We start from the raw sequence: 12,591 nt of genomic DNA, 5'->3' as shown, positions 1-12,591 counted from the left end.
TACATGAAGAAGGTGACCTTGGACCGCACACGTTTTTAAAAATATTTTAAAGCTAAATGTGAGGTGCTGTGTTTCAGATACAATTCGCTTGTTCACGATATTCAAATTAAGCAAAGCACAATTTAGTCAAACACCGTTTGGCTACAAGTACCACAAGAAATGGGCCGTATCTACATTGTCTATAGCACTGTCGGAAACTCTCAAAAATGCCTAACCCCACCTAAGCAGTTAAATTATGGTATGATAAATATCAAATTAAACATAAAAAAATCAAACGAAAGGATGCAGCTGGCCTGGTGATCAGACACCGACGGTCTCGGGACCCCAGCAATTTCTACATTGCCAAAACACAGTAGAATCATCAAGCTTATGAAGAGAAAGCATCATCTCTCTCCCTCGCCTCTCTTTTTACAACTGGAGATGAGCCATTAACCCAATAGTCACTGATGTCAACATCCCACCCACACCAAGTATTATTGGGTTATATCAGGGTTATCATGAAATGGGTTACTTGGAGCTGTTTGTTCAGTGACTGTGATTAATATCAGTCTTCATGGATCTAACTGGGTCACTAGAGGCTTTACCTCGTCCATAATTAGGGGATTCTTTCAATTTGTTATGCCATAGTATTTGGGGCAGTGTAATCCTCAACACGATTGGGATCAGCAGCTAGAGAGAGGAAGAGATCAAAATCTGAAAACATTACAATGTTCCAACAATGGATCAGAGTCTGAGAACATTAGACTGGAATGTCCCAACAATGGACAGGAGTTTATCCGATGGTCTTTACTGGCTTTCTCTGGATTGGGCATGGTTAGAGCTGCGGATAGAAGCCGTACTGAGGATTATTCAAGCTGGGTACTATCCCATCCTCGCTATTATTGGTGTTCCTGGTAAGCCAATCTCTGTCAATTCTATCAACGATGGTGAAGGTTATTGATATTCCAGTTAATTATATTTAAGAAATATATGAACTTTCAGTCCCATACTTTCATATCCAAACTCCTTACTCACAAACATCTAAGAAGGGACAAGACTGTTCGGAACCTTGAATCTCCTTTTTGCCCTGAACTGTTTTATCTCTCTATATTCTCTCTGTCATCAAATCTGCCCGCAACCCAGTCTCCAGCTATGCCTCAGTACCGTTGCTAAATTAGCTATCATCTACCCCTTCGTTCATGACAGATTTTACGGCTCCAGTTCTCTTTTGACCACTCTTCCAGCAGTAAATATTCTGACCACAAGCTTTTTCTTGTCTCTACAGTTACTTCACAACAGGCACTTTGTATCCGAGTAGAAGTGTCACTGACCATGTAATTCAGAGGCATAGGTTATGACTCTAAAAACATTGTTTGAAACCCTCCCACAGCCAATGTCTAAACTTAAATTCGAATGACAAAAGTTGGAATGAAACCTAATATCCCTCATGGCAACCATAAACCATCAGGATTTTTTTCCTTATTTTAATGATGATCTTTGTTAAAGATACTGAGAAGTTTTGCCCTGTTTGGACTAAGTGTGATTTCAGACCCACAACAATGTAGTTGGCTCCATATTGCCTCCACAAATGTTGCGTGGTCAAGGGCAGTTACTGATGGCTAACAAATGCTGCCCGTGCCAGTGATGCTGGCATCCCGGGAAACAACAATATTAAAGATGACATTACCAAGGAAATGTGGATGCTGGAGATGTGAAATAACATTCTCCAGCATCTGAAAAAGTGTTGGAGATTCTCAATAAGTATGGCAGTCTGTCGGACTGGAGAAAAACAGATAACATTTAGAGTTCATTGAACATATCAAAACTAAATGCAACAAATTAAGAATATTATTTATATCAGGGTTGGTTGGAAGGATGAATGGGAGGTTTGTGTTGAATGGGTGGAGGAATGTCCACCAAGAGGGAGGGAGAAAGAGAGAGAGAGAGAGTGATGGAGAGGAAGAGAAAGGAAAAGCAAACAAAAGGATTGCTGATGATGGACTGGAAGGAAAATAGGATGGGAGGTTATTCGAACATTTCCCCTTTCCCCATATTCCTGAATATCACATCCATTTCAGGATGTCCCTGCTTGAATTGAGTAATGTTCCCCGTGTCTCTCTGAGTGTGGTGATCAACTCCATCGGCAATAGTAGTGCTGAGATACAGAGAAACACAATATTATATCGTCAACTGTTACTTTGGAAAATGGAACTGTTACTGTGGGACTGTGCAGAGATGCAATGGCTTTCTCAGCTAGGAAGAGAAACTGAATAGACAGCGGCATTTTCAACACTGAATGGTTGCACCATTGGTGTGGGGAACTGACTTGCTGCTTTAATTGGAAAGTCAGTGGAATTTCTGTGGATGATGTTCTCAGGTTTGTATTGTCAGTTGCTGCGTTCATTCAGGGAGACCCGAGGTCCTTTTGACCCCACTCCAGATACTGCATTTTCAGTGTATCTGTGTCCACGGTAAACAAATGGAGCTGAGACTACAGAGAAGGGAAGCTGTGTAAACAGGGTGGGGCTGGGAGCTGCACATTCCTCCCGGGGATTTCGAGGAACATTTGTCTAAGCTGGATCCATTCCATGTTTAAAGTGACAAACCAGTTTGTTTCAAAAATGAGGTGGTCACTGAACTGTGTCCTCTCCTTCAGTATAAACTGTAGCCTCACATCAGGGACAGGACTGTACTGATACTTACCATGAAGTGAGCTGGATTGATTCTGGAACTTTCCAGTCAGGAGTGGGTAATACATCCACCATCTCTGAAATGCAGTCCTCTGATGTATTCATGAGCTGACAGAAGCCATCTGCCTGCTGAGAGGAATTCATTGGTTCCATCTCCACAGGGGAAGGTACAGAAACTAACTTCCAGAAATTTTAGGAAACGGAGGATTAGTGAAAATGAGAAACTGCAGGAAATTAGAATTAATGAAGAGTATGCTTTTTGAAAATCTAATTAAATCGAAGTTTCATGAGTTACTGAATCTGCTGAGCTGCATCCCAGAGTATTGAGGAGGTGTTGATAGAGCTAATGAAATAATTACTGAATATTTTTCAAAGCTGGTTAGATTCTGGAAACGATCCTGCAGACTGGAAAGCAGCTGTTATAAACTGAAATATTTAAGACAGGATGGGGAGGGCAAACAGAAAGCTAAATAGCTTGTTGTCAGATTGAGAAAAATATTGTAACCTTTTATAAGGAATGTGACAACTAACACTTGGAGAATAGTGATCTGATTTTGTAGAGTCGGCCTAGATTCAGGAAAGGGAAATGATCTTTGATAAACTTATTGGAATTTGTGGAGATTGTCCGCTGTGACATCAACAATTGAGGACCAATGGGAATGGAGTATCTAAATTTTCAGCAGGCATTTGGCACAGTTGAATACAGTTGAGTGGGGAATGTTAAATTCCTTGGGTATGTAGGTGTGAAATATATACCACATGGATTAAAAATTGGATATTGGAGATAATGAAGGGAGTAGTATTTTTCTCTCGACTGGAGGTTTTTTGGGTATCAGGTGGATCAGTGTTTTGGCAATAGCTGTTCACAAGGTATAAAAATGATTCAGAAGTAAACAAATATCTTCATTCACATTTATGTTTGTTTGTCAATGGTGAGAGATTGGGATGTGCTATTGTTGAAAAGGACCTGGATGACCTTGGTCATAAGTCACCAACGTTGCAGGAAATAAGTGATATGTAGCTCTTCATGAAAAATTATTGAAACACCAGAGTTGGTATATCTTTCCCAATGGTAGTGTTTTGTTGAGATAATATTTGGTGCATTGTGTACAGACTTGGTCTGTTCTATAAATAATGATCTCTTTGTCACAGAGAGAGTGCAAAGAAGTTTCACCAGACTAAATCTTGGCATGATGGTACCATGTGGAGAGAGTGCATGATCTATGTGTTTAATTTTTTGTGCTGTGAGAGAAAAAGAAGAAGAAACTTGATGGTTATGGACGGACACTCATTACATCCCAAACATCTGAATAGGGTCAAAATTCCACACTATTCATTGGATGTTTGATTCCCAAAAGTTTATGGGCCTCTGCAGAGCCCACATTTCGATTGACAGAAAGGTACAGGCTCTGAATGAACTCTAGACACTTGAATGCACAGTCACTGTGTGACACTGTATTGAATGTCACTTTGTACACAATCCTGTCAGTAGTCACAATACCTTCATTCTGAAAGAGTTAACGATTCTACAGATGGAGTTCAAATTTGATAAGTGTGGAGTACAAATTTGAAAAGTGAATTTGAATGCAGAATACAGGGTTATAGGTAGGATACTTGGCAGTGTGGAGGAATAGAGTGCCCCCTTTGGTTCCATATCATTAGGTCCTTCACAGTTGTGACCTAAATTGACTGGGTTGTTAAGAAGGCAAATAGTGTGTTAGCTTTCATGAACAGGGGAATTGTATTTAAGAGCCACGAAGTTATGCTGCAGCTCTATAGAGTCTGATTAGACCACACTTGACATATTTTCTCCAGTTCTAGTCACCCAATTAGAGGAAGGATATGGAAAATTTAGAAAGGGTGCAGAGGAAATTTACCAGAATGCTGCCTGGACTGGAGGGCAGGTCTTATCGAGAAAGGTTGAGAGAGATAGGGTTTTTATCATTGGCATGAAGAAGGATGAGAGGTGACTTGATAGATATATCAAGCCAGAGACTTTTTTCCCAAGGCAGAAATGGCTGTCAGGAGGGGGCATCATTTGGAGCTAAGTTTCAAGGAGATCTCAGAGATCGGTTCCTTACACAGAGAGGGGTGGGTGCGTGAAATGCACTGCCTGCAGTGGTATTTAGTCAGGTATATTAGGGACATGTAAACGACTCTTACATGGGCACATGGGAGGATAGTACAGTGTAGTGCATATAGGCTAGTCTGATCTGAGAGTAGGATAAAAGGTAGATGCATCATCGAGGGCAGAGGAGCCTGTACTGTGCTGTAATGTTCTATGTTCTATCTTCTATGAAAGTATTTAGCGAGTGGGGTAGATTTATTTTGACCTGTCAGAGAGGTGAGGGCTATGAGGAATCGGACATTTAAGAGGATTTGTGACCTAGAGCAGATCAGCCATGATCTTACTGAAGGGCAGGGTTGGGATTTGAACGATGTGCTCCTGTTTCTGATGTACTCCCATTCTGTTATTGGAAGGTTAATGGGTGTTATTTTCCTGGAAGGTCTGTTATTGAATATTGCAGTCAGGGAGACCAGAGGATTCTGTGAGCCATCTCTAGGTGAGGTCTGGGGGCTGTATTCACCGTGAATCTGGGTCTACAACATGAACAACAAATGGAGCACACGTTGCAGAGAGGGGAAGCTCTGGAAAGAGAGATGAGGGGCGTCTTTCATATCCAGCCTGAGTTTTACAATTGTATTTTCCAAATCACCCAAACCGTATGGGGCAGTCTTCACAGACTGAATGGTCTTACGTTTTCCTGTGTACTAGGTTGTAGCAGTAAATGGACATCAACTGTTCCTGTCTGGCAGTTTTGAGGAGCTGAATGGAATGCAGAGATATGGGACTGAGGAGCAGGAGTGGGTCATTAGACACTTTGAGGCTTCTCCACCAGACACTAAGATTGTGGCTGATCAGGTTGTGGTCTCAGCTCCACCTTCCTGTCTGTATCCCATTATTAAGTCTCTACTAACTCAGCTTTGTATAAATGTAAACAATGAGGAATGTCAAACTTCTGGGGAAGAGAATTTCCACTTGAAAGATCCTTTTTAGAATTTTCCCCATCTCTCTGATAGAATCAGAGAGTCATGTGGCATGGAAAGAGATCCTTTATTCCAGCTTACCCATGCCAACCAGTTATCCCAAACTTATCTAGTCCCATTTGCCACCATTTTCTCCATATCCCTCTGAACCATTCCGATTTATGTACCTATCCATATGTATTTTAAATGTGTAATTGGACCCACTGTCAACATTTTCTCTGACAGCACTTTCTATACACGCACCATCTTCTGCGTGAAAATGTAACTGCTAAGTTCCACTCTAAGTCTTTCCCCCAAACCTTCAACCTATGCCGTATAGTTCTGGACTCGCTACCCTGGGAAAAATACATTGGTCATTCAGATTATCCATGCCCCTCAGGATTTGAAAAATCAATTTCATATCTCCATTCACCCTCCGCCAGTTCAGTGGAAGAGGCCTTAACTTATTCATCCTCTCCATGAAGCTCAAACCCTCCAGTACTGGAAAATCCTTGTAAACATTTTCTGCGTCCTCTCAACATTCTCCCATCAGGAGAGCCAACCAAATTGTGCTCAGTATTCTTAAAGTAGCCTCACCAGTGTTCTGTCCAGGGCTAACAGGTCACATTAACTCCTGTACTCAATTTTCGAACCAATTAAGACAAGCGTGCCAAACATGTTCTTCACCTCCTTGTCTATCCACTTTCAAGGAACTGTGAGCCTGTACCCGTAGGTCTCTTTATTCGGCAACATTCTCCAGTGCACAACATGACTGAACGTACTGAAAATGCAAAACCTCACAAATATCTAAATTAAACTCCATCTGCCAGTCCTTGGGACTTTGATGGGTTCAAAGGTGCCACTGTACTCTGAGTTAATCTTAATCTGCTGCACCACTTTGTTGATATTATCTGGAAACTTACTAATCATGCCTCTGGTATTCACATCCTATTCATTTACATCCATGATGAAAAGCAGTGAGCTCAGCACTGATTCTTTCAGCACCCTCCACCGGCCTCAGTCTGGAAAACAATTCGTTATCTTCAAGACACGTTTTCGTATCCAATTGGTTAACTTTTCCTAGATTCCATGTGACCTAACATGTTTGCGATGAGAAACCATATTAAACGCCTTGCTGAAGCCATTGTAAACAAATTATACCACAGTGCCTTCTTCACTCTTCTGTGTCACGTTCTCAAAATACTCAGTCACATTAATGAGACATGATCTCCATCGCATAAAGCCATGTTGACTACTCCAAACCAGTCCTTGTTTTTCTAAATGCACGTAAATCCTATCCCTCAGATTCCCCTCTAACAACCTACACTACACTGACGTTAGGGTCACTGAGTCGGTCATGGTTCCCTTTTCTAGTCCCACTCCTCCACTGGTCACAAAACAATTCAATTATAATTATGTTGGTGATATGGCCAATGATATAGTTCTCAGAGAGTGACAGGGTCAGTGTAAGGAACAAGTCAATCAGATTTCTTTAATCTGCTCCAACAACACGTTTGCGACTAAAACAAAGTTACTCAAACTATGATGGAAAGAAGAATGATGAGTGAATATTGCAAATATGTACATTGGTATTTCCCTTTTAAAAATACTGAGGCACAAACACACATACACACGCGTTTGATAACAAACTGGAAATGAAAATCTCTGCAATGTTAACTTGAAAGAACTTTGTCCAAATATTACTGGAACTCATGATGAAGGGAAAACTGAGAGTTTGGCCCAAATGTTATCCTACTTGAAGAGTCAGAGAGTCCTACAGCATGAAGACAGGCCCTTTGATCCATACTGGCCCTAGCTGACATAAATGTCCATCCACGCAAAACCTATTTCTCTGCATTTGGCCCATATGCTTCTGAACCTTTCCTATCTATGCATTATTCCAAATGCCTTTTAAGTGTTGTTAATGCAAATGCCTGGACTATTTCCACTGACAGCTCATTTTATATACATACCACCTCCTGTGTAACGTTTGCCTCTCTTGGTCTCTTTTATTTTTTCCCCACTAAACGTAAACTGATGCACTCCAGTCCTCGATTCCAAAACTCTGGGAAAAAGAAAGACTGAGTTCATTCAGTATATGCCTCTCATGATCTGGTACAGTTTTTTTTTAAGAACCCACCCCACCCCTCCCACCCTTTCAATCTCCTTTACTCTAAAGAAAAATGTCCTTCCTTGTCCAAGCTCTCTCTGTAACTCAGGCTGTTGGGTCATATGAACATCCTTGTAAATTTCGTCTGCAATATTTCCAGTTTAATAAAATCCTTCCAACAGCAAAGTGACCAAACCTGAACACAACACTGCAGGTGTGGCCTCGTCCTGAAACTTGCAACATAACTTCCCAACTTCTATACTCAATGCCCTGACTGATGAAGGCCAGTGTGCCAAAAGACTTCTTCACTTCCCTGTCTCCCTGTGACTTTACTTTTAGAGAACCGTGCACCTATACTCCAAGGTCCCTCTAAACCACTACACCATTTAACGTCACACCATTCACAATGAAATTCCTGCCTTGATTTGACTTTCCAAAATGTAAAACTCACACTTATCTATATTAAACTATGTTTCCCTATTTCTCAGCCCACTTCCTCGGCTAATCAAGGTCCTGCCGCAATTTCTGAAAACTTCCCTCACTGCCATCAGCAAATTATGTTAGGCTTACTGGTCTATATTTCCCAGGTATTTCTTTCCTTCCCTTCTTGAATAAGGGCACAGCAATCGCTACCATCCAGTCTTCCGGGACCTCACCTGTAGCTAATGATGATGCCAAAATAGCAGCCAGGGTCCTGTAGTGTCTTCTCTAGCCTCCTGCTTTGTTCTTTGTTACATCTGATCAGAACCAAGATTTTTATTCAGCTTCCTACATTCGAAAACATCCAACACCTCCTCTACTGTGGTATGGACTGTCAACAAAATATCACCACTAACTTCCCTAAGCTCCCACACCAAGTCTTCAAGTATTTCTCCAAGTTAAACACAGAGGAGAAGTATTCATTGAGAACCTTGAGAATGTCCTGTGGTTACGCATATACATATCCACTTTGGTCCTTGAGGGGTCGTATTCTCACTGCGGTTGTTTTCTTGTCTTAAATATATGTAAACAACCTGTTCGAATTCATCCTGCTCTTCTCAGCCAAGACTATCTTGTGCCCTCTTTTCGACCTCCTGAGATCTTTCTTCAGTAAACTCCCGTATCCCTTGTATATCTCCAGGGATTCCTTTGATCTCATCTGCCTGGACCTGAGCCACACCTCTTCAATATCTCTTGTCTTCCAGGTCTCCATCCTCATGCCAACCTTGCCCTTAACCCCCATAGGAACATATTAACCTTGAACTCCAGTCATCTCACTTTTCAAGGCCTCCCAGTTGATGGAGACCCTTTCGCCTGCAATCAAATTGCTCCGAACAACCCCTGCAAGTTCCTGTCTAATTCCATCAACATTGACCTTGCCCCAAGTTAGAACTTGCACTGTGTACCGGTGTGTCTTTCTCCATAACTATTTAAAGATTAATAGAACTCTGGTCACTGGTCTCAAAGTGCCCCTCCACTGTCACCTCCATCACCTCTCCCGCTCTATTCCTCAAGAGTCGGTTGAGTTTGCCAATTCCTGAACAGCATCTTCTCCATACTTCATGAGGAAAGTTTTCTCATCACAATTAAAACATTCACCCCATCTAAGCCATAAGTTCCATGTCAGTCCCAGTCTATATTCATAAAATTAAAACCTCCTACAATGAGAATTCTATTGCCCCTGCAAGTGTCCCAATCTCTCTACATATTTTTATTCCTCTAACTCCCATTGAATATTTGGGGGTCTATAGTATAAGCCTAATAATGTCATCACCCGCTTCATATTTCTTAGCTCCACACACAAAGCCATACTGGATGATCGTCCAGGTATTTTATCTCTGAACACTGCTGTGATACTCGTCTTAATCAAAAATGCAACTCAACCGCCGCTCTTTCCACCAGCACTATCCCGCCTAAAGCAGCTGTACCTTGGCGCATTTTGCTGTCAGTCCTATCTCTCCCTTAGGCATGTTTCTGTAATGGCTATAACATCCCAGTCCCACATACTTATCCATGCCCTGAGTTCATCAGCCTTATCAGGCAGCCGTCTTACATTGTAACAGATGCAATTTAATCCAACAGGCATTCCTTGCTCTCTGTCATGTTCCAGCCTGACCTGTCTCTTCACATTAATCTTTCTAATTACTGCATCTCCTTCCAGCCTCACATCTGTCACCCTGCTGTTGTTGATCCCATACCACCCCCAAACCCAGCCAATCTAGTTTAAACCCTCCCTTGTAGCACTAGCAATCCTCCCTGCAAGGATATTGCCCCATCCCTCCAGTTCAGGTATAACCCGTCCCCCTTGAACAGGTCACTGCTGCAAGACAAAACTTCTTAATAATCTAAAGATATATATCCCTACCCTGCCCAAATTCTTTAGCCACGCATTCATCTGCCATAACGACCTGTTCTTACCTTCACATAGCACTGGACGTAAACCGAAGATTACCACTTTCATCATCCTGGCTTTTATCCTTTTTCCTAGCTCTCTGCAATCACTCTGCTGGACCTCTTCACTATTTCTACCTCTGTCATTTTGTACAACATGCACAATGACTTCTGACTGTTCCCCCACCCCGGTGAGAACCTTCTGCAGCCGCTCTGAGACATCCTGGACCCTGGAACGTGGGAGGCAACACATCATCCTGTATTCCCATTTGCAGTCACGGAATTTCCTGTCTGTTCCCCTCACTATCGAGTCTGAATAATTACTTCTGAAGTTATTCTGCTCGCACAACCTGCTGATAATGGGATTTCTTCCTGAAACAGTTGGATATGGCTAAACCCCCTTTGATTAAAGCAGGTAGGGAAGTTCCAAAGAATCCAAATCATGAATCCTCCATGAGTGAGAAAACCGATTGGGGTTTTTGTATTAGCTCACACATATCGCTGTGATGAGGGACAGGGAAAGAGAAAGGGAGGAACAAACTGTCCCTTCTCAGGTAGGTTACATTTTTCCATCCTAAGTTGAATCAATAATGTTATCAGAACTCAGACTGGACTATGTGTGCTCTCCTTGAACATTGTCTGAACATTATGGCTCCATCACATTCCCTGATCCATGCAGGTGCATCATTGCTGCTGTCGCACACAGAATCATTTCATTAACAAATAATTACCCTCTTATTAATTTGAAGATGTGTTTATATGTACCCGCGTAATATAAAAATAAAATGTTTAATGTATTCACAATATCTGCATTAAGATGAATGTCTTATCTTAACCAATACAGAAATTTCTGTAAAAGCTCAGCAGGTCTATCAGCATGTATGAAGAGAAATGAGAGTTAACGTTTCTGGTCCAGCGACCTTGCCTCAGAACCTAGCTTATTCTCAAATTACATACCCAATTCTTTTCTCCAATACAAGAGGAAATATCCATCAGCTATTCACCATACTCTCTCCACATGATCGTATATGGTCAATAAGAACATCTCTCATTCTCAGGTCTAAACTGTTAATCCTTCATGACATAATGCATACATCACTAGACCGAGTAAAGAGAAACATCTTTGAAAAATTTGAAAACCGTTTTGCTTTTTTTCAGTTTTGAGGATCATAACTTCAAACAATACATCAGACGTGGTCTCAGCAATGCCCTGTACTGATGCAGGAAAACATCGCTAAGATCAAACCTTGCATGAAACAGCATCGTTCCGTTTCCATTCCAAATCAGTTGCTGCATCTTCACAGTAACTTGATGTGCTTCATGTGCTAATACACACAAATCCCTCTGTACCACCAAGTTCTGCATTTTCTCTCCATTTAAATTATTTGCAGCTGTTTTGCCATTTTCCCAAAACACAAAATTCCAGTCACCCACATCGTACTGATATTTATTTTGTCGCAAGTTTCCTGACTGCCCTCCCCTATCAGTATCCCATTGCAGACGCTCTGCCTCCACTTGACATCTTATTGAATGTTTATCCTGGTGTATGAGCAAACTGAGCTCCAATATATTCAACCTCTTCATTCAAGGCATTAAACTAGAGTGTATACTGTTGATAAACTCACACTGATCCTCGAAGAATTCTGCTGGTTACAGCTTTCCAACCTGAAAACAAGTAATTATCTCAAATCTGTATTTCAGGTTAGCTAATCAGGGCTCCCCTGTTCCTGTGTAACTGCCCAGAACGGTTGTATGGCTTTCTGCTGAGCGGTGTAATTTAGTCAATGAGTTGAATGATTATATTCTATTCCTGTGTGACTCCATAGAGGGACAGAGTTGCCTCCTCCTGACTCATTATAACGATTCTGACGGGCTGAAAGGGGTCTTCCTCTGTCTCTCTCTGTAACAACTTTGACATGTGAACTGGGAGGACCACACGTGGGATAGGAGCAGCAGTAGGCCATTCGGCCCCTCCAGCCTGCTGCACAATTTAGAAGCATCATGGCTGGTCTGACTGTAGCTGACCACCACCTTCCTGTCTGTTCCAACTAAATATTGACTCTTCTGTCCATCAAAGATCACTTAAGGTCAGGCTTGAATATCTTCAATGACCTATCTTCACCGTTCCCTGGGGATGATAGCGCTATGGATCACACAGTCTGAATTAGAATGGAACAACGTTATCTCAAATGTTAGTGGGAAACCCTTTAATTTGAAAGTGTGTTAACCTCACAGCAAGTTACCTCCGCTTTTCAGAAATAAGGGCAAAACAAATGGGAGGAATCATAGTCCATTCAGCCCCTCAAACCTATCCCACAGTCTCATTGACTGTCCAGTAAAATATATATCAATGTGAGCCTCCATTGCACGATTGGGAAAATATTCCTGGCATCTTAAGACCATACAGCATTGGAA

This window comes from Hemiscyllium ocellatum, unplaced genomic scaffold (assembly GCF_020745735.1).
Source record: "Hemiscyllium ocellatum isolate sHemOce1 unplaced genomic scaffold, sHemOce1.pat.X.cur. scaffold_251_pat_ctg1, whole genome shotgun sequence".
Lineage (NCBI taxonomy): Eukaryota > Metazoa > Chordata > Chondrichthyes > Orectolobiformes > Hemiscylliidae > Hemiscyllium > Hemiscyllium ocellatum.
Note: the sequence above shows the minus strand (reverse complement) of the source record.